This window comes from Muntiacus reevesi, chromosome 15, assembly GCF_963930625.1.
Source record: "Muntiacus reevesi chromosome 15, mMunRee1.1, whole genome shotgun sequence".
In the NCBI taxonomy this organism is placed as follows: domain Eukaryota; kingdom Metazoa; phylum Chordata; class Mammalia; order Artiodactyla; family Cervidae; genus Muntiacus; species Muntiacus reevesi.
The window spans coordinates 8,215,480-8,236,562 of NC_089263.1; positions in this window are offsets into that span (position 1 = coordinate 8,215,480).

Consider the following 21,083-nt stretch of genomic DNA (forward strand, 5'->3'; position numbering starts at 1 on the left):
AGCACTCAGCTTTCTTTATAGCCCAACTCTCACATCTGTACATGACTACTGGAAAAACCATAGCTTTGACTAGATGGAACTTTGTTGGCACAGTAATGTCTCTGCTTTTTAATATGCTGTCTAGGTTGGTCATAACTTTTCTTATAAGGAGCACGAGTCTTTTAATTTCATGGCTGCAGTCACCACCTGCTGTGATTTTGGACCCCCCCCCCAGACATAAAACCTGTCATTGTTTCCATTGTTTCCCCATCTATTTTCCATGAAATGATAGGAACAGATGCCATGATTTCAGTTTTCTGAATGTTGAGCTTTAAGTCAACTTTTTCACTTTCTTCTTTCACTTTCATCAAGAGCTCTTTAGATTTTCTTCACTTTCTGCCACAAGGGTGATGTCATCTGCATATCTGAAGTTATTGATATTCCTCCTGGCAATCTCTATTTCATCTTGTGCTTCATCCAATCCAGCATTTCTCATGATGTACTCTGCATATAAATTAAATAAGCAGGATGACAATATACAGCCTCGAAGTACTCCTTTCCTGATTTGGAACCAGTCTGTTGTTCCATGTCCAGTTCTAACTATTGCTTCTTGACCTGCATACAGATTTCTCAGGAGGCAGGTTAGGTGGTCCAGTATTCCCATCTCTCTAAGAATTTTCCAGTTTGTTGTGATCCACACTGTCAAAGGCTTCGGCATAGTCAATAAAGGAGAAATAGATGTTTTTCTGGAACTCTCTTGCTTTTTTGATGATTCAGCGGATGTTGGCAATTTGATCTCTGGTTCCTCTGCCTTTTCTAAAACCACCTTGAACATCTGGTAGTTCATGGTTCATGTACTGTTGAAGCGTAGATTGGAGAATTTTGAGCATTACTTTGCTAGCATGTGAGATGAGTGCAATTGTGCGGTAGTTTGAACATTCTTTGGCATTGCCATTCTTTGGGATTGGAATGAAAACTGACATTTTCCAGTCCTGTGGCCATTGTTGAGTTTTCCAAATTTGCTGACATATTGAGTGCAGCACTTTCACCATATCATCTTTTAGGATATGAAATAACCAAACTGGAATTCCATCACCTCCACTAGCTTTTTTCAAAGGATGTGGTTCATAGTATTAGCCCTTGAGGCAAAACTAAAAGTCCTTGACTTTGTTTCATGGTTGCTGCTGCTGCTGCTAAGTCACTTCAGTCGTGTCCGACTCTGTGCGACCCCATAGAAGGCAGCCCTCCAGGCTCCCCGTCCCTGGGACTCTCCAGGCAAGAACACTGGAGTGGGTTGCCATTTCCTTCTCCAATACATGAAAGTGAAAAGTGAAAGTGAAGTCACTCAGTTATGTCTGACTCTTCATGACGCCATGGACTGCAGCCTACCAGGCTCCTCCATCCATGAGATTTTCCAGGCAAGAACACTGGAGTGGCTAAAGTATTATAATTTTGTCTTTTTAAATATTTTGTTTTGTGTCTCCATTTTCTCATTTCTCTCATTAAATATATTCTTTGGCTAAAGTTTTGCTACATGTAGGAGACAGGTAGAGGACATGGTGGGGAGGGGGTTTGTGTCTCATAGGGCAGAAGTTCTCATAGGGTCCTGCTTAGTCCTACAAAGAGATTATAGGTAATGCAATTGTTTCCTTGTTTCTTGAGTAAGTATACCTTATAATGCTTATATCCTACTTTTATTTACTCATTAATTTTTATTAAAATTCAATAATCCATCTCCCTATTAATGACTGAAGCATTGCAATTAAATTTAATTTGATCCATATTCCCAATCCTCCATCAAAATATATTCCAGGATCTTCCGCCCACATATAACTACCATTGTGGATTTGGGCAGTACTCTTTCTAAACTTTTCTTTACATTTTCTAACTACTTAAGTACCTCTAGTGTCTTAATTATAATTTTCAGTCCTTAATTCATCACTATTTAGATCCTACATCTGAGTAAACTTGTCCTCTCTTTGCTCATACTCCACATTTCACAGTCTATACTTTAATACTGTGGAATAAATTTCCCAATTGGTAAAAACATGTTATCATTTTCCGTTTTTGTTTAAAGCAATTCATGAATATTACCTCTTCCATTTTTACTTTGAAGTAAAGTTTCTTATAGCTCTTTCAGAGACTTTTCATACATTGCAAATTGTTCACACCTGAAAAAAGTCTTTATTATCCCCTTCCATTTTAAATTATGGGTTGGCTGGTTTGGCTGAATATAGCATGCTGGGTTCAAAATACTTTTTTCTCAGAACTTGGAAGGTGTTACTTTATTGTGTTCTGTTCAGCTCTGCTGATGAGAAATCTGGTGTCAGTATGATTTCCATTCCTTGTAAACAGCGATTCTTTTTCTTCGGGCATCTTTTAAGAGTATTTTCCATTCAGTATTAATATGAATTTCATTTCATTGTGTTTTGATGTGAGTTTTGGTTTGTTTTTGGTTAAATTTATCCTGCTCAGTACCCTGTGTGCTCATTCAATTTGAGAATATATGTCATTTATTTATGTATATATGTATTTTGTTATTAATATTCATGTAACTGTTCTGGGATATTTCTTGCTACATTTTTTTCAAATAGTTCTTCTTCCTCATTCTCTCTGCTCAACATACAAGTGTTTTTAGAAGAATGTTAGAAAATTTGTATCTATCTTTAAAATATTTAGACTTGTAGTTCACACTTTTTTCCTATCTTGTCTGTTTAGCAATCCACACACATTGCCCAGTTTAACTTTAGATCATTTTGCTTTGCTGTTCAATATTATACTTGCTATTCAATAGATATAATAATTATGTAGACATGATTATTTATGCAAATTTTGACACTAATCATTACAGACCTATTTTTAACTTGCAAAATCTCTATTTTATTCTTTTTATTATTAATTGCTTAATTATTTATTTCTTTCCTTTTAATGACAGTCATTCTACCCTTTATTGCTCCTAATTTAAGGATTTCTTTTTTGGTGTATTTGTTCAGTTACCTTTGTTATCCTGGGTATAAGTTTTTCTTATCTTTGGTTTTGTTGATTCTCTATCATGTAAATGGCCTTTCAGAAATGTTTAATGAACCCTGATTCTGTATTCAGCTTCTGTGACAGACTTCTCTGCATATTTCCTGCTCAGCAGTAAATCCCCTGATGAGGAAACCTCAGCTTCTTGCTCAGGCTTGTTGCCTACTTTCTTTCTTTATGTGATAACTCATAGTTTTGTGTTCACTGTGATTTCTCCATTGTTTTTCAAGTGTATGCATTATCAACTTTTCATATCTAGTTTATTAGTTAATTTCATATATCTTATTTATATCCTCTGTAGTGATTTTCATGAATCAACTCAGCATCTTAAAACCATGAAGAGCAGAACATACCCTTGGCAGTAGGCAATCTTACCATTGACACACTCTCCAGTGATTTCATGTGCTTCTCTTGTTCTCTTGGCCTCTTTCTTCTGATACCAATGTGGCTGCCACAATCCAGATGCTCCTTCTTGCTGCCAGTATCCTAATCAGGGAAGGATCAGGTTGGGACTGAAAGGTTTCTCTTTCCCAGAAATGTCATTTTCTCTTCACACTTCACAGGCCAGAAATGGTGGCAAGTGCACTCCATACTTCAAGGGAAATGGAAATAAACACTGCTTACCAAAAGAGAATAGGATATTGTAATGATTGACTCTGGAAAACCATACCTCATCTGTTGGGTATGGGCAATTGCAATTCCAAAGTAATATACTTTATGTTTTTATTAAAAAGAGGAGGTGTATTGATTTTGGAGAAACAGATGAAGTATTTGCCATGTTGGAATTCTAATCTAGTTCCTTAAAGTCCTAGATTTTTAAAAGAATTTTATTTTATATTTTTAAAATCCTAGACTTAGAAAATTCAGTAACATGCTTCAGAAATAATAAAAATCTATTTATGAGACTGAATTTGAATCTAAAGTTTGACTTTAGGTTTCTCATCTAGTTGTCATCCTTATTTTACATAGTGAAAGAAAATCTTTGCTTGGTGAGTGATGGACATAATGAGGACTTTATAAATGAAGAACCTGAGCTTTATTCTTAATTTTGCCTTCCTTTCCAACCAGAAGGTAACATTTTCTTCAAAATACATTACATGTTTAGATCAGTCAAGATCTAACTTAAATGTCTGGAGTAAATGGGTCTTTCAATGAATACCTGTTGATTGCCTGAAGTTAGGGCAGAACTATATGTGTGGAGACTGTAAGCTTTATTTCAGCTCCAAACAATAATAATAATGCTTTCCAGTGGGAGAGGTCACAAATGAAATGTGCTATCATTTTTATCATTTTGATAAAATGAAGAAGAAAACTTTCTCTACAGTGAAAACTAGCAAAAAGCAAATTCAAACATTTTAAAAAGATGAAAGAAAATTATGTTGTGAAAATAAAATGTCTAAAAAGTTATGGTCTTAATATTTTAATAAGCTACACAAATCTTTAGAAATGCATGAATAAATAAATGGGAAATGGATTGAAGAGACTAGTCAAAGGAGAATAGAAAGAACTAAAATAAGAACCAGATTTGTAAGTTACTAAATAAATGCAAAAGAAAATAATGAGAACATTAATTTTTAAATATCTAAATATACAATGCTGACAAGGAATGCTGAAACAGATTCACTCACACATTGATGATGGGGTTATAAATTAGTGCAGTTTTTGAGAAATTAGCTCGGAATGGTGAATCAAAAGCTTTGATGGCGCTTATATATTTTGATCCAATAATGTCATTCTTATATATTGCTAATTAAAAATTTTGAAATCCAGATAGAGTTTTATGCATAAAGCAAGAGTTTATAAATGAGGCATCTATAAATTGAAAATCTTGTAGACTTTATGGAAACTTTAAAGACATAGCAAAATTATTTTGATAACTAGAATATACAGATTTAAAATTATTTCTAATATATCACCTCATTATGTAAAAGGTAATTCAGAGAGAGTTAATCCACAATTAACATGACTTCTCTCTAGGAATTTCTTTTTGCTTACCTGTATTTTTCTGCTGGTTCCAACATTTCCACCTTAAGGAAAGTTTCCTTTGCCAAACTGCAAAATCCAAAAACTAACAAACAGCAACAGATTGTTTGTGATTCATCTTTGTCTGTGTTTCAGGCTTTAAAATCCTTCTACACTGATTTGGTTCTCCTGATCCTGTCAGGACAAAAAAAGAAAGCATTACTTTCTCTCAAGTTAAGGCATATGAGTTTCAAGTTTGTCAATTATATGAATGACTTCCTGATCGTCTAACGAGTGTGTGGCAGGACCTCAATGCGGCCTTGTGGTTTCTAGTTCAACGTTCACTCCACTTCTCCAGGATGTCTTTTCTTTGTATGAAGTGTGCAATTTATTGCTTGTAGACTTCATTGAAGATTATTTGTGTTTGGCGGATTAGCTGACTCTCCCTTTTGGGTTCCAAGTGAATACTTCTGAATTATTCCAGGAGTTTTCTCAGTTACATAGCTGGGAAGGGATTTTCTAGGACAAAATAAGAGAATATGGAATCTGTCTATCAGACCAGGTCTGCACATAAATACTGAGGAATGCTCTGGATCGGTGCCGACCCTGGAATCCTTTGAGAAGCCATTTCAACAATCTGGAGAGAAGTAACCTAGTGAAGGTCATGAACACGCTCTCTGTCACCATGACCTGAACATCTGCGTGCTCTATTCTCTTTAAAATTGGGGAAAACTTCTCTTCAGCTGGCATTCTGGGATGGCATGAGAATTAATCATACTTTTTACTTGAGTTTCCTCTTCAAAACAAAAACACCTGTGCATGCAATAAAATATAAACTTATGAAAGCAATTGTTTCCACTTGGTCTTTATGGTCTAATGAATGCTATATTAGTGCATGTCCTCTGGGACTTCTAGCCTTTGTGTGATGCATTATTTTAAGAAAATATAACTACAGTAAATATCATTAAATGGTCATAAGATTACAGAAAAAGAATTAAAGACTTAGAAAAGCTTTGACCATACTGTATAAAATAAGAAAAATGTATGAATTTAAGTAGCCAGAAATAATTCTGAATTTGATAAATATTCATTACTTTCATTGGAAAATATTTTTTAAAAAATTAAATTAATGTGTCTCATGCCCACTTCTTTCCAGCCACTGAGCAGAGAAGTCCTTCCTTCACAGTAGTGCTAGTCATAATGCATCTCAGTGATCCAACCCTCCCAGGCTGGGTCCTAATCCCTCGGGGCTCTGCTTAGTCGCTTAGTCATGTCCGACTCTTTGTGGCCCCATGGCCTGTAGCCCACCAGACACCTCTGTCCATGGGAATTCTCCAGGCAAAAACACTGGAGTGGGTCGCCATGCCTTCCTCCTGGGATTCTTCTCAACCCAAGGATTGAACCCAGGTCTGCATTGCAGGCAGATTCTTAACCTCTGAGCCACCAGGGAAACCCTCTTAACCCTTCAAAACAATATAAATTTCAAGTCTAGGAACTTGCCCTTGTCCATAAACTCATCTCTTGCTCACTTGGGATCCTTCTGAATACCTTTTATACTCTAGCACAAAGTTAATTTCTCCCTGGAGACTTTGTGATTACCCCTTGATCATATCTCATAGCACTTTAACAGTGCAGTTATCTCAAAGTATTATAGTTATTGTGCACACAATGGTTTTCCCATGAATCGTGAATCCTTTGGTGCTATGGACACTATTCAGGCATTCTTATTACTAGGAATGTAACAGAAAGTAAAATAATATGTATTTATTTGATAAAAGTGAATGAGAATACCCAGTATCTCATATTTTGATGGGTTTCTCAAAGGATCTTATCTCATTTAGTATGAGAATATACTAAATGAAAATATTTCAAAAAATGAATATCATTTTTTCTATACTCAAAGGAGATTTGAAATGGAAATTGATTCAGATAGATATTCAAGTTAAAAATGATCTCTTCAGCCTTTAATAGCAAGTGGGGTGATATGAATTTTATTTTCAAAAAGTCTAAAGATGATGGTAAAAATATCAATAATGCATATACAAAGTCTGTATATCTAATGTTTTTGATCTAATAATGGTGCTCAGTAATGGCTGACATCAGAATAACCTGGGGGCTATATAAAATACTGATTCATTGGCCCAACCCAATTGGTTGGAGGAGTTATCTAAAAGTTCCCTCAGTTCAGTTCAGTTCAGTCACTCAGTTGTGTCTGACTCTTTGCAACCCCATGAATCACAGCACACCAGGCCTCCCTGTCCATCACAAACTCCTAGAGTTTACACAGATTCATGCCATCGAGTCTGTGATGCCATCCAGCCATCTCATCCTCTGCCATCTCCTTCTTCTCCTTTCCCAATCCCTCCCAGCATCAGGGTCTTTCCAATGAGTCAACTCTTCGCATGAGGTGGCCAAAGTATTGGAGTCTCAGCTTCAGCATCAGTCCTTCCATGAATATTCAGGACTGATCTCCTTTAGGATGGACTGGTTGGATCTCCTTGCAGTCCAAGGGACTCTCAAGAGTCTTCTCCAACACCACAATTCAAAAGCATCAATTTTTCGGTGCTCAGTTTCCTTCAAAGTCCCCTAGGTGAATTTAATTTGCAGGTTACTAAGTTCTGCCTTACAACAAAATAACTTCCAAATGTTATATGTATTGCACCTGGAAACAAAGTGAACTTTGCTAATAAATTAGTTCTTGTGAATCTCTAAATTTTTTCATGAGTCACAGAACTGAAGCTGAGAGGTATGTCATCTGCCTCTGAATAAAACCCCACTAAATAAGGTAAACCCTTTTCTTGCCCACTGCATGTTGGATCATCGGTACAGCAGTAGATGCAAAGCAGAGTTGGAGATGCAACATGGAATCCTTATGCTCATTATTACAGACACATGAGAAGCTGTGGCAGTTTACCCTTTACATAATTCCCTTTGAACTAGTAACTTCTATACTCTTCATGGATGGACTGTAGATAATTATCCGCAGACTCAAAAATTAATAATTTCCTATGTAGGTATTGAAAAAAAAACCCATTTGAGAAATAGCTTCCTCTTTGCCTGGAGTCAAATATCCAATAGCTACTTCATTGAAAAGAAAACAAAGACATATCCAGTGATGATTTTAACCAGCAGCAAGTGACCTGTATTTTATTATGGTAGTCAGCTGTTTTATCACATACACACACACACACACACACAAATAAATCACAATTAAACAACTTTGGGAACAAAGAATCTGAATCAGACAAAATGAACTTTTCCCACAAAATCCAGATACGTGTTTTGCTTATACTTGCAACAAGCTGTGATTCCCATGTGAAAGGTATCAATCTATTTCCTCTTCCTGTCAATCACTTGTGTCACACAGGGTCCTGGAATGTTGGGTCACGACCTTCTTCCTGGATCGGAGCCAAAAGCCACCAGTAATTTGACTGCTATAATTATTTAGACCGTTTCTAATAAGCCTAAAAATGTGATGTTAACATTTTTCACATGTTTGTAGTCTTCTGGCCTTCAAGTTATCCTCAGCTTGCCATTGTACTCTTTGGTTATACTGGAAGAAAATATAATTTTCAATAACTAAACTTTGATTGTTGCTTTACCTTGGAAACAACCTTGCCTCTAGGACCATAAGATACTATTTCTTTAGAATTTTTTCCTAGGATGGGGCAAACTTTGACAATAATCAAAATCTATTCAACATAAATTTACTGAGCATTTACTATGTGCGAGGTTCTGAGAGTTAAAAGAAAAATATCAAGCCCAGGTCTTCAAGTAGATGAACTGACAAAAAATTAACTGACCCTTTATGTGATTAGTAAAGGCACGTGGTTTAAATCCCTGATCTATGATTATCACATACATGACTTTGAATATATACAAACTGGATCATGAGGTGAATAATCACACAGATAGTATATGGAAGAACTGATACCTAGACCTAGGAAATTTGAATCTATAGACTATATTTCTAACCACCATGCCATTCTGATTCTGGAGTCTGAGTTGGCTGCTGGGTTTATACATGGAAGGATGTCAAATGCCACTTTGAAGAAGTGGGTCCATGTGGATATATAGTATATAAAATGCAAAATTTATATATATATATATATATATATATATATATATATATATTCCCTAGTGGCTCAGATGGTAAAGCATCTGTCTACAATGTGGGAGACCTGGGTTCGATCCCTGGGTTGGGAAGATTCCTTGGAGAAAGAAATGGCAACCCACTCCAGTACTCTTGCCTAGAAAATCCCATGGACGGAGGAGCCTGGTGCAGGCTACTGTCCTTGAGGTCACAAAGAGTCGATCACAACTAAGCAACTTCACTTCACAAACTGGGTAGATGTGGATAAATGTATAATACATTATAAATATACATACATATATAATTTAGCAGTATATGGGAAATATGGAAAGAATCCTATAGCCTTAATCTGAATAAATGAGTCTTAATCATCCCTTTAGAGAAGCTTGTCTTCAAGATCAACTTTTACACACCAAAGGTCCAGGAAGAACGAAAGAACCAGGCACGTCTGAATTGATCCTGCAGAGGCAGGTCCCATCGTGAATGTCCCTCAGGATCAGTCTTCCCAGCTGGCCTGGAGCCATGTGCTTGTAACCACACGGGTAAATATCCTTAGCCAATCACAGACAGCAGAAAACAGTCAAACATTGCTAGAGTCCATCCTTGGCAGGTGAAGGATTTGGATTCAGTTTCAAAAACATTTACTGAATAGAAATTAAAAAAAAAGAAACAGTCTGGGTGCAATGGCTAATTTTGTGTCAACCTGAATGGCCCATGGGGTACCCGGATTAAATATTACTTCTGGGAGTGCTTCTGAGGGTGTTTCCTGATGAGATGAGCTTTTAAATCAGTGGCCTCAGTAAATCATCCTCTTCAACATGGATGGCTTTGCTGGTACCTCAGCTGGTGAAGAATCGGCCTGCAATCAGGAGACCTGGTTTCCACCCCTGGCTTGGGAAAATGCCCTGGAGCTGGGAGAGACTGCCTACTCCAGTGTTCTGGCCTGGAGAATTCCATGGACTGGAATTCCATAGTCCATGGAGTTGCAAAGAGTTGGTCACAACTAAGGAACTTTCACTCTCACTCCAGTGAGCATCATAAAAGCATAAAAACACATGGGTGCATCCAATCTGTTGAGGGCCTGGATAGAACAGGAAGTAAAGGAGGGAGGACTTTGCACCCATCTTCCTGCCTCATTGCTTGAACGAGACAGTTCACCTCACCTTCTGCTGCCTTTAGGCTGAGGTTTACAGCGTTGGCTCCCTAGTTCTCAGACCTTCAGATTCAGACTAAATTATACCACCAAATTCCAGAGTCTTTGCTTGCAGACAGCAGACTGTGAGACTTCCCAATCTTCATAATCACATCAGCTAATTGCCGAAAACAAATATCTGTTCGTATCTTATTGGTTCTGTTTCTCTTGAGAAGTCTGATTAATACAGTCAATATACAAAGGCAAATGGAAAGCACACTTTCCCTTTAGCTGCCTCCTTTAGCTGAAGGGGCAAATGCATGGACAAATTCAGGTGGGATGTTCTCTGAAAAGCAAAGTGAAGGTATTAGCAGGGAGATATCCTATAAACATGAAAATAGAAAAAAGGCAGATAAAGTTACCAACCGTTTTATCTCCTTTGGGCTTCCCAGGCAGTGCTAGTGGTAAAGAACCTGCCTGCCAGTACAGGAGAGATGAGAGATGCAGGTTCAGTCCCTGGGTCAGGAACATCCCCTGGAGGAGGGCACAGCAACCCACTCCAGTATTCTTGCCTGGAGAGTCCCCCAAACAGAGGAGACTGGAGTGCTACGGTCCACGGGGTCACAAACAGTAAAACGACCAATTAAATACGTATGCAGTTTCAGGGTGAGTATTCTCGGTTTTTAGTCTGGGCTCACTCAAGCCATATTACTTGGAGAATGCGAATTACTTAACTTCTCTGTGACTGAGCTTTCCATTCTCTAAAGTGGTATCTCTCTCATAGATATATTATGGAGATAAAATACAAAAAAAGTAAAGCTTTTAAGTATAGAGCCCGACAAACAGTGAAAGCTCTATAAGTTGCATTTATTGTTTTATTATTATTGTAGCCAAATGGAAATGCCCTTTGAGGACATAAATACAAAAATAGAAACTATGCCAGCTATTGGTCTTCTCTCTGACCAGACTGAGATTTTTACAGTCTCATCAGAGAGACTGTAGGAGATTTTTACAACCTTCTTCCAGGAAAAAAAGAAAAGAAAGGTTCATGCAGAAAACTGCCTGTCTGAAAGTTTGCCCTCCTAGTCATCTTTGGCCTTTAACCTATGCCTTGCCCCCTCCACCTATATTTATTTCCATTTAGAAATCTCTCAGATATGATTTTGTGGGTTGACAGTCTAATTTCAGAAGAAAATATTTGGGCCTGAAACAAAAATGCAAAATAGCAGAAGGCTGAGACTGTTGTTCCCAGCAACTGTCGCAGGAACTGAAAACACAGTTGGCTTCATATTTCAGGTTCAACTTAAAGCAGGTACCTGAGGCAATGAAGTTTCCTTGCCCCTTGAGTTTGAATATTTCAAATTTGTCTGCAGAAGTGAGCGAGGTGACCTAATTGTACCTCTGCTTTTCACATGAATTTATCTTCTTGAGTGACAGGATGTTGCTTTTTTAGGCGTGGGCCTTCCGTTTAATAATTCAGTAATTAGATGCACTGCTGTCAGCTGTGAAATCCCTAACAGCTTTGCAATGACAACATATTGGAGGCTTTGTGGTCCTCCAAGGTCTCTCTCGATGTCTTTAACAGGAAGGACAGAGGTAGGTGAGAGCCTGACTCAGGTGTGTGCCAATCCAGGTGTGGAGGCGGCTGTGGGTTTATAGCCAATGCCTTCATTTCCTCTCTTTCAGATCATATTAGGCATGGTCTGAGAGAGTGGAAAAGAGTAAAAGTAAAATGCCTTATCATCCGTGCACTGTTTCTGGCTGAGACTTTAGCCAAGGGGTCATTCGGTGAACATCACCTTGCCGGCGATGCACAGAGCTATCTCAACATGTCATTGTGTAAATTCTGTCTGCACAAAGGTATGTGCTTTTTTTTTGAGACTCAAAAAAATTTTTTTTGCAAGTAATGTATATATATTTTTTCTTTCTAGCAGAAACCACCAAGGAAACAAAGAAAAGGAGAAAGTGCTAACAGCAGCATGTTAATTAGCAGATACACCCCAGCACTTTGCATTAGCCAACTTAGGCACATTATGCTTTATGTCTTTGTTCACTGGCCAGGACTTCCAGCAGCCTAATAATTCACTCACAGAGCAGCTTTATCAAGAAGACACTGTGTTTTAGAAACACTGAAAGATCATTTAGAGCAGTAACAAATTACTGCTTTTAATAAAATGCTTTTTTTTTTTCACTCAATAGGATACTGTAAAAAAAAAAAAAAAAAAAAAGGAGTCTATAGAGAAGTAGTCTATAGAAAAGGAACATTTTTATCTTTGAGAAAATAATACCAGGGAAATGATAATGTAGTTTAGAACTCATGGCACAAAAGGCGGATAAAGAGCCTCACTCTCTGACATCTCTCTCTGCTGCTTTCTCATCAACCTGTCTGATCACTCCTTTATAGCCTCCTTCACAGGCGGCTCTGTCTGGAAGCTCTCTCTCTCTCCAATGCTGATCTCCACCAAAATCAGTGCTTAGCCTTTTGTTTTTCTCACTCTCCATATCCACTAATGTGATTCAATTCATTGGTTTTTCAAAATGAAGCACATATCAGAATAATTCCTGATGATACTTTCTAACCACGCAGGTTCCTGGCTATCACACCTGCTCTGCTAAGTGAGAATTACAGGAGGCTGAGCCCAGGAATCTCTATTTTCACAACTTTTCCAGGTGATGCTAGATCTGGTAATCTTGTTTGTAACCCACTATCATCCTATAGGCTGCCAAAGATCATAAAAGTCATTTGTATTTTCAGCTCTAAGCTCTCTCCTTTCAACCTCAGGCGTGGCTGTCTAACTCCTGATAAGTGGATAAGTGTTAATGTCTGGATGTCACTCAGATTCTTCATATGCAACTCACGCCAAAGTGGTTTCATCCCTTGTCTTCACTGAGTGATTGTTATATCCAAGCTGGCAAGCGATGCCTTAGACTCCTGTCTGTCCCTCATCCTCCACATTTACGCATCAGTCATTTTCTTCTCCCATTCCTAGTCTAGGGTCTCAATCTTTGCGTGGGCCAGAGGAACAATCACAAACTCCTAAACTCTGAATTTAAAATGAGTTACCCACCACTTCTGGCTTTAGCTGCCTCATAATCGTATCTGAAATTTCTATTTTGTTGCTTTGGCAGACTCTGGATCTAACACCTGGTACATGAGATTCTTGCTCCTAAAAGGACTCAAATAACTTCTAAGCCTTAGATGTGTGCTGCCTTAATTACTTCAAGTTCCTCTGGCCCCGGGAGCCTCTCTCTTTGTGTTTATCAGGGACTGCCTTTAGGTTTGGGAGGCTTACAGCGAACCTCTGTGATCAGACCCCCCAGCTCCGTTAAGGATATGTAGAAGGAAGTTTTTGAAATTTAGAAATCTTTTATTTGCTTGACAAAGCTAGGCTTTTAAGACCATGGACTTAAAAAAAAAGTTAGTGTGAAATTCAAGCTGAGTAATGAGTTCTTTGTCCTACATGGCATTTGCTGTCCCCCTGAAACAATTAATGCCATTGATCCAATGGGTGAGAAACCTCAGGGCAAAGTGATTGACAGGGAAGGGAAAATACATTGTTTTCAATATCACCCGCCCCTGTGTCCCCACTTTCTCCCCCTGCCAGACCTTTGCACCTTTGAAAAGCACATTTGTTCTCAGGAAAGTGTTCTTCACTCTCCCTCCCAGGAAGGAGAGTGTCAGTTTTCTGGGTGGACTGTCCCAGTGAGGGAAAGCTCGCCCACCCTCAGAGGCTGGAAACTGTGTTGAGTCCCATCTGGGCCAAGCAGACCCCATCTTTAATGGCACAGGCAGAAATAAGCTCCCTGAAATGAACAGGAGCTCCTTTACACCCAGAGGAGGCCCAAGTGGTATGGCAGGGGAAGTTCCTACTGCCCGAGTTCTAGGGATATAGGACCCTCATCATGTGTGGCTTTGTATTTGTATACCTTGCCTTTTAATATCACTCTCTATATCCATTCCCGCTGGCGGGCTAGAAAAAGGAAAATGAAAACTGGCAACAGAAAATGGGAGAAGCAGGGAAACAGACAGCTAAAGTGAAGCCAGATGATTTTTTTGTTGTTGTTGTTTCTATTTTATTTACCTCTTTTTTCAAGTAAACCCTAGGAAAAATAATGCCGAATGGAGAAAACTTGGATTTTTATACTACTCTCTGTTGATAAGGGAGCTGACACATAATTATCAAGAGCTGATGCAAAGTACTTTGTCATAAAACTATCTTGAGTAGAATTAAATCCGTATAATCCTGTATTCTGAGTTGGTTAAATACTCAATCTATTCCTTGATACTGACATCATACTGTCCACCCCTTGCCACACACACAAAGTTGGGAGAAATAAATCCCAAAAATACATTGTCCATGTTAGGTTCAACAGGGCAAACACAATTTATAAGCACTTTGTTAAGCATAAGTTAGATCCTATAGGTATTTCAAGCAATTAATGATGGTAGATTATATTATTTGTTGTAATTATATTTGTTCAAAAAGAATTATGAAGTATAATAAATAGCATATGTCATGGACTGTCCAGATACTTTTATTTTAGCTAGATCATCTATGCATTCCTATAATGTCTTGTATAAGAGGAGAATTTAACAGTACAAATTAATGAAAGAGAATCTCCTTGTTTCACTCACAAGGGATCCACCTATGAAGTACTGGGAAACAATTATAGAAATCCCCTTTCCTCAACTATTCATGTGCTTTAGACTTCAGTTACGCCAGCACCTCTTTGCTCCAAAATTGTCTTGCTTTTTCTTTTCTACCTTTTTCCTTTCTCACCTTTTCCATCCACATAATCCCTTTTCTATATTTCTCCTCCTTCAAACTATTATTACTTTATGACTTACTGTCCTAAGTGATTTTCTCACCCCTCCAGGGTGCTGTTGGTTCTTTGCTTTCTTAGGTCTCCAGATTCTGCATTATAAAAATTCAAAGTGCAGAACGCTGATAATAATGTTCTGTACATCATCATTCTCTGTACAGATCCCTAGCACACAACCACAGTACCTGGGACACAGTAGATGCTTGACAATGGGGCTAAGAGGGAAGAAGAGAAAGGAAGGCTGGAGCAAGCGAAAAGGAAAATTTGATTAGTTTATTCATTTTTATTGATAAAATTTATTTATTAATTATTAATTTTAATTAATTAAAATTTATTTAGTTATTTTTTCAGCTGTCTTTACATGAAAATTTTACAAAAGAAATTTTAAACCTGATGAATGCCCACTTTTTGGATGAATCTTCAAAGACATGAAATTAACATGATTCATTTTTTTAAGACTTGCATGTGGATAAATGGATGGTTAAACACAGTTGATTGCAAAATAACAGGGGATACTGGAGAAGGTCAATTCATTGTCAGACATTTTCATTTTATCTGGACTCTCAGCATTTAGTTGAATCAGAGCTCCATATGCCAGAGCTATGTAGGGCTTATTTCTGGCCCCACACAATGAGCAGAAATGATGGCGGTGGAGATATTTGTCTTAGTTTTTTTTTTTTTTTTTTTTTGTCTTAGTTTTATCTTCTATAGATTCAGAGACCTGTGTGGTCAGTCTCAGAGCTGTGTCATTGTGCAAGAGGGAACAGTTAACAACACAACTTAAGAATAAACTCCTTATCTTATTCAGAGGGCATCCACATATGAAATACTCAGAAAGGCTGGTTAAAATTTCCTCTCCACGTGGTGAACATTTTGGCGTTGGTATGGATAGGAAGTTAGAACTGACTTAGGCAGGTGAGAGATGGTGGTGAGTCATGAAAACGATTCAAGTACAAGAGAACTCAAGGCTCAATTAATGAAGAAAATTCGCGGTCATAGGTAAACAAAGAGAAAACCCTAAGGAACCATCTAAAATAACCAAAGGGTTGATACCCAGGGCTCAGTCCTACCTCCCCAGTACCACTTCATTTTTGTTTTGGATATAATGTAGGTGACACAGATAGTTTTGCTTCATTAGGAACTATAACTAATGCAACCAACAAAAGCATTTCTTGCTTTTTAAATTTTTACATAGATTTACATTGTCTGTTTGCTCTTCATTTTCAGAATTTCTTAGAGTAAGGGTGCTGATAGGTATTATAACCTTCTAAGTCAAGTTTAGGGTTTCATGCACTATAGAGTTCACAGTTTGTTTCTTGATGTACTTAGGTGGCAGGAAACAGGGAAACAGGTCTCACATGGACTTGAAAATCTTCCAGCAGATTATAGTTGCTTTATCATAAGCTTTTATTAGATGTCTGTATACATTCAGTGTGTGTGTGTGTGATGTCTTTTTATTGCTACTTCCTCTTGTATTTGCTATTTTCTGTCATCACTGCCTTTGCATATGTGGATATGTGACAAGAATCTATACCACTAGCCAGTGTCAGGGTAATAGAAGCCCCCAAAAGTCTGTAAGTAAATGCAATCTGGAGCCTTTTCTTGTATGGCTTTATTTTCAACACTTGAGACCCCAGGGTCTGTCCACTTGTAACACTAATTGAGAAGTTCTCATGTCACAGAAAGCAGGGGAATGGAATGCAGCATAGGAGTCTAAGCGGTGTCAGGGGTAAACCTACATGTTCACAGGCTGTCTTCTGGAGAACCTTGTTACCAGAGACGCAGTATATCAGAGTTGTGGGATCACTCAGTGCTTAGCTAGGTAACCCAGACTCGCTGGGCTCACTTTGCTTCATTCCTTTGCATATACTTTTCCCTCTGTTAGAAATGTTCTTTCAGGCCTTCTTTATCACAGAAGCTCCTGATTATTCTTAGACTTACTTCACATGTAATCCCTCTGCATGCTCTTCCTGTGTTCAACAGCTGCTTTTCGAATTCTTGACTTCCTGCATGTAGTAGGCAGAAAATTGCTCATCCCACCAAGGTCTCAAAGATGTCCACACCTTAATATTCAGAACCTGTGAAGATGTAATATAACATTGTAAAAGGGAATTAAGGTAGTAGATGGAATTATGGTTGCTAATCAGCTGACCTTAAGATAATGTTGTCCTGAGGGAGGGGGGAAGATAGAAAAGATTATACTAGTTTTCTCTGCCTGGGTCCAATGTAATCAGACAGGAAAGAGGGAGGCAGAACCAAAAAGGTGGTGTCACAAGAAAGATCTGATCAGTGTTGCTTGATTGAAAGATAAGCATTAAAATTTAAAAATAAATTAAATATTACCTAAATCAAGTTCTGAAACCATGAAATTCTTTCAGTGAGTTCTGTTAAGCTTCCATGGAAAATATAATTTCCATACCAATTAAGTTATTCCATACTATGGGAATATAAATTGGTGAGTTGGTGATGGACAGGGAAGTGTGGTATGCTGCAGTCCATGGGGTTGCAGAGTCAGACATGGCTGAGCGGCTGAACTGAATTGAACCATGCCACTATGGAAAATAGTATGGAAGGAAGTTCCTCAAAAACTTAAAAATACAGTTACCATATATGATCCAGAAACCCCATTCCTAGATATTTATTCAGACAAAACTATGATTAAAAAAGATATAAGCACCCCAATGCTTATTTCAGCACTATTTACGATATCCCGGACATGGAAACAACCTATATGTTCATAGGCAGATGAACGGATAAAGAAAATGTGGTACATATATACAATGGAATATACTTAGCCATAAAAAAGAATGAAATAATTCCATTCACAGCAACATGGATGGGTCTAGAGATTATCTTACTTGTTAGTGAAGTAAATCAGAAACAGACAAGTATCATGATGTCTTATATGTGGAATCTGAATTATGACACAAATGAATTTATCTACAAAACAGAAACCTGCTCAGAGACATAGAGAACAAACTTGGGATTGCCAAGGTAGGAGGATAGGAAAGGGATGGACTGGGAGTTAGGAAGTAAAGCCAATTATTAGATGTATGTAATGGATCAACAACATGGTCCTACTGTATAGCACAGGGAGCTATATTCAATATCCTATTATAATGGAAAAGCATATGAAAAAGAAAATGTAGCTCAATCACTTTGCTATACAGCAGAAATTAATGCAACATTGAAAATCAACTATACGCCAATGAAATAAATTTGAAAAAGAGTTATTCCATACTAGATATGGAAAAGTTCAACATGCTGCTAATCCCTTTTCTGAAGCTAGCCCAATCCTATTATTAAATCCTGCTGCTGCTGCTAACTCACTTCAGTCGTGTCCGACTCTGTGCGACCCCATAGATGGCAGCCCACTAGGCTCCCCCGTCCCTGGGATTCTCCAGGCAAGAACACTGGAGTGGGTTGCCATTTCCTTCTCCAATGCATGAAAGTGAAAAGTGAAAGTGAAGTCGCGCCCGACTCTTGGCGAGCCCATGGACTGCAGCCTACCAGGCTCCTCCGTCCATGGGATTTTCCAGGCAAGAGTACTAGAGTGGGGTGCCATTGCCTTCTCCATATTAAATCCTAAGGGAGACACAAAAGGAAATTAGGAATTCTCATATCTCATAAAAATAAAGCCACAAAAGTTCTAAGAAAAATACTAATTCTACAGCTATTACTACTACCATTATTACATTACTTATTGTGCAGTTGTGATATTTCTGGAACTAGGTTAAGAAGCATCGTCTCAGGTAATCCTTGCAACTTTATTAGTCACAGTTTATAAATTACAGAACTAAGGCTTAGTTTTCTAAGCCTTTTGTTAAATAAATAATTCAGAGTTACAAAGCTAACAATTGGTCGGGTGAGACATTCCCACAGACTTATCAAGCTATAAATGTATTAAATAAGAGTAATAATGTCTTAAAATAATCATCCTTGACTCCCAAATAGTGTGTATCCCAGGGATATATAGGACACTTCATATCAGGAAATACAAATATACCTAAAGAACAACAAAAGCCACCAGAATCTCAGAAGCCAAACTCATCCATTTTCAATAAAAAATTAAACAACAGAAAACAAAATCAATATACAAACAGGCAAAATCAGAACCCAGTAAAATAAGAAAAACATTGCTTTCTTAACCAAAAAGGATAAAAATTCCAGTTGTAGTTAAATAATAAATGGAGAAAAAATTTAACAATTCCTATTAAAGACAGAAGCATGACTATAATACCTACAATTTGTTCATTGCTCAATATTTTTGTAACTTCTAGTCAATATAATAATACATTAAACAAGAATAATGTTTATTAGGTAGAATGAGACAAAAACTTTATTTGAAAATAATGTGGTAACTTACCTAGTAATTCCATGAAAATCACTGACATATTGAGAACTAATGGCATTTTATAAAATGATGGAATAGCTGGTAAGTACAGAAAAACTGATAACTTTTCTATAAGATATCAATAAGAATCCAGAACCTATTAAAAGAAAAAGAGTAAGATCCCACAGCAGTCCAAAACATTAAATTTTTAGAATTAGCATAAGTGGTAGCTCAGATGGTAAAGACTGACTGCAATAGGGAAAACTCCCTGGAGGAGAAATGGCAACCCACTCCAGTATTCTTGCCTGGAAAATTCCATGGACAGAGGCGCCTGGGGGGCCACAGTCCATGGGGGTCGCAAAGAGTCGGACATGACTAAGCAACTAACACTTCAACACTTCAAAGAGAAATATATATAACTTACAATTAAATCACAGAAACTTACAAAGGAAGGTACAAGAAACACTGAATAATTTTTTTAAGTAAAATATACAAATACAAATGCATATATTAGTATCCTAATGTTCCTTTGTTTCTGGAAGGTGTACTGAGACTGGAAAAAATAGCAATTCTTATAACCACTTGCAGTATTGTTAGTGCAAATTCCAGTGAAATACTCTAAAACTTATAAATATATTCTAAGGTTAATCTAGAAGAATAAATAGATGAGAATAGAAAGAAATACTTGAAAATGTACATAAGTAGAGGCATACTTACTTTACAATTATATTAAAACTTAAAGCTACAATAATTAAAGAAGTTACTTGGGAATATACTTAGGGAGTTATTAAAAATATATGATTCTAAAGTAAATATCTTTTGGTCGGTGTGTTTGTGTGTTTGTATTTCAGTTTATAACATGATAGTGAAAACATTTCAAAGACATGAAAAGTGATCAATTACTCAATAAATCATCATGTGAAAACCAGTTGCTATTTTTCAAAAGTATGCTAAATATTTTTATTACAGTCATGCATAAAATAATTTTTCCTTTAAGCTCAGAACAATTATGAACAATTACATTACTAAATTTGAGGAGGGAGAAGGAATTGCTATAGTGTAAAAGTACTGGGAAAATTACAGATAGATATTGACATATAAAATTTTTATACTTCTTGTAACCTTAAGGCAAAGCTAAAAATAAAAAAATGGAAATATATTTACAACAAATTAAAAAGACAAAGAATTATTATCACTTATGCTTAAAGACTTAAAACCCAATGAATAAGATATTCAACATTCCATTTAAATATTCAAAAGATTTTAACAAAAATTTACATATGCAAGGTCATAAATCTTCAATAAGCAAATATTGAATGCTAGACTTTCAACCTAACAATAAAGAGAAAAGTTAAGAACAGTCTAATATTGGAGTTTGTTTTTTGGCCTAGCAATTAAAACAATTCAGCTAAATTTGAACAGATTTGTTTCTGAAGAATTATGCCACTTTCTATAGGTGAAAATATAAATTATCAAAAGTATCTTGAAAGCAACTTGTCAAAGTATTGTCAAAAATCAAGAATATTTATGCATTTTGTTTTATTAATTTCATTTCTATATATCTACCATACTACCATAAGTAGTATGTTTACAAAGTTTGTACATGGAATGCTTATTATGGTGTCATTCTATTTATTTATTTTTGGTTGTACTGGGTCTTCATGGCTGCATGCGGGCTTCCTCTAGTTGCAGAGGGTGGGGGCTACTCTTCTTTTCTGTGGTGTGTTAGCTTC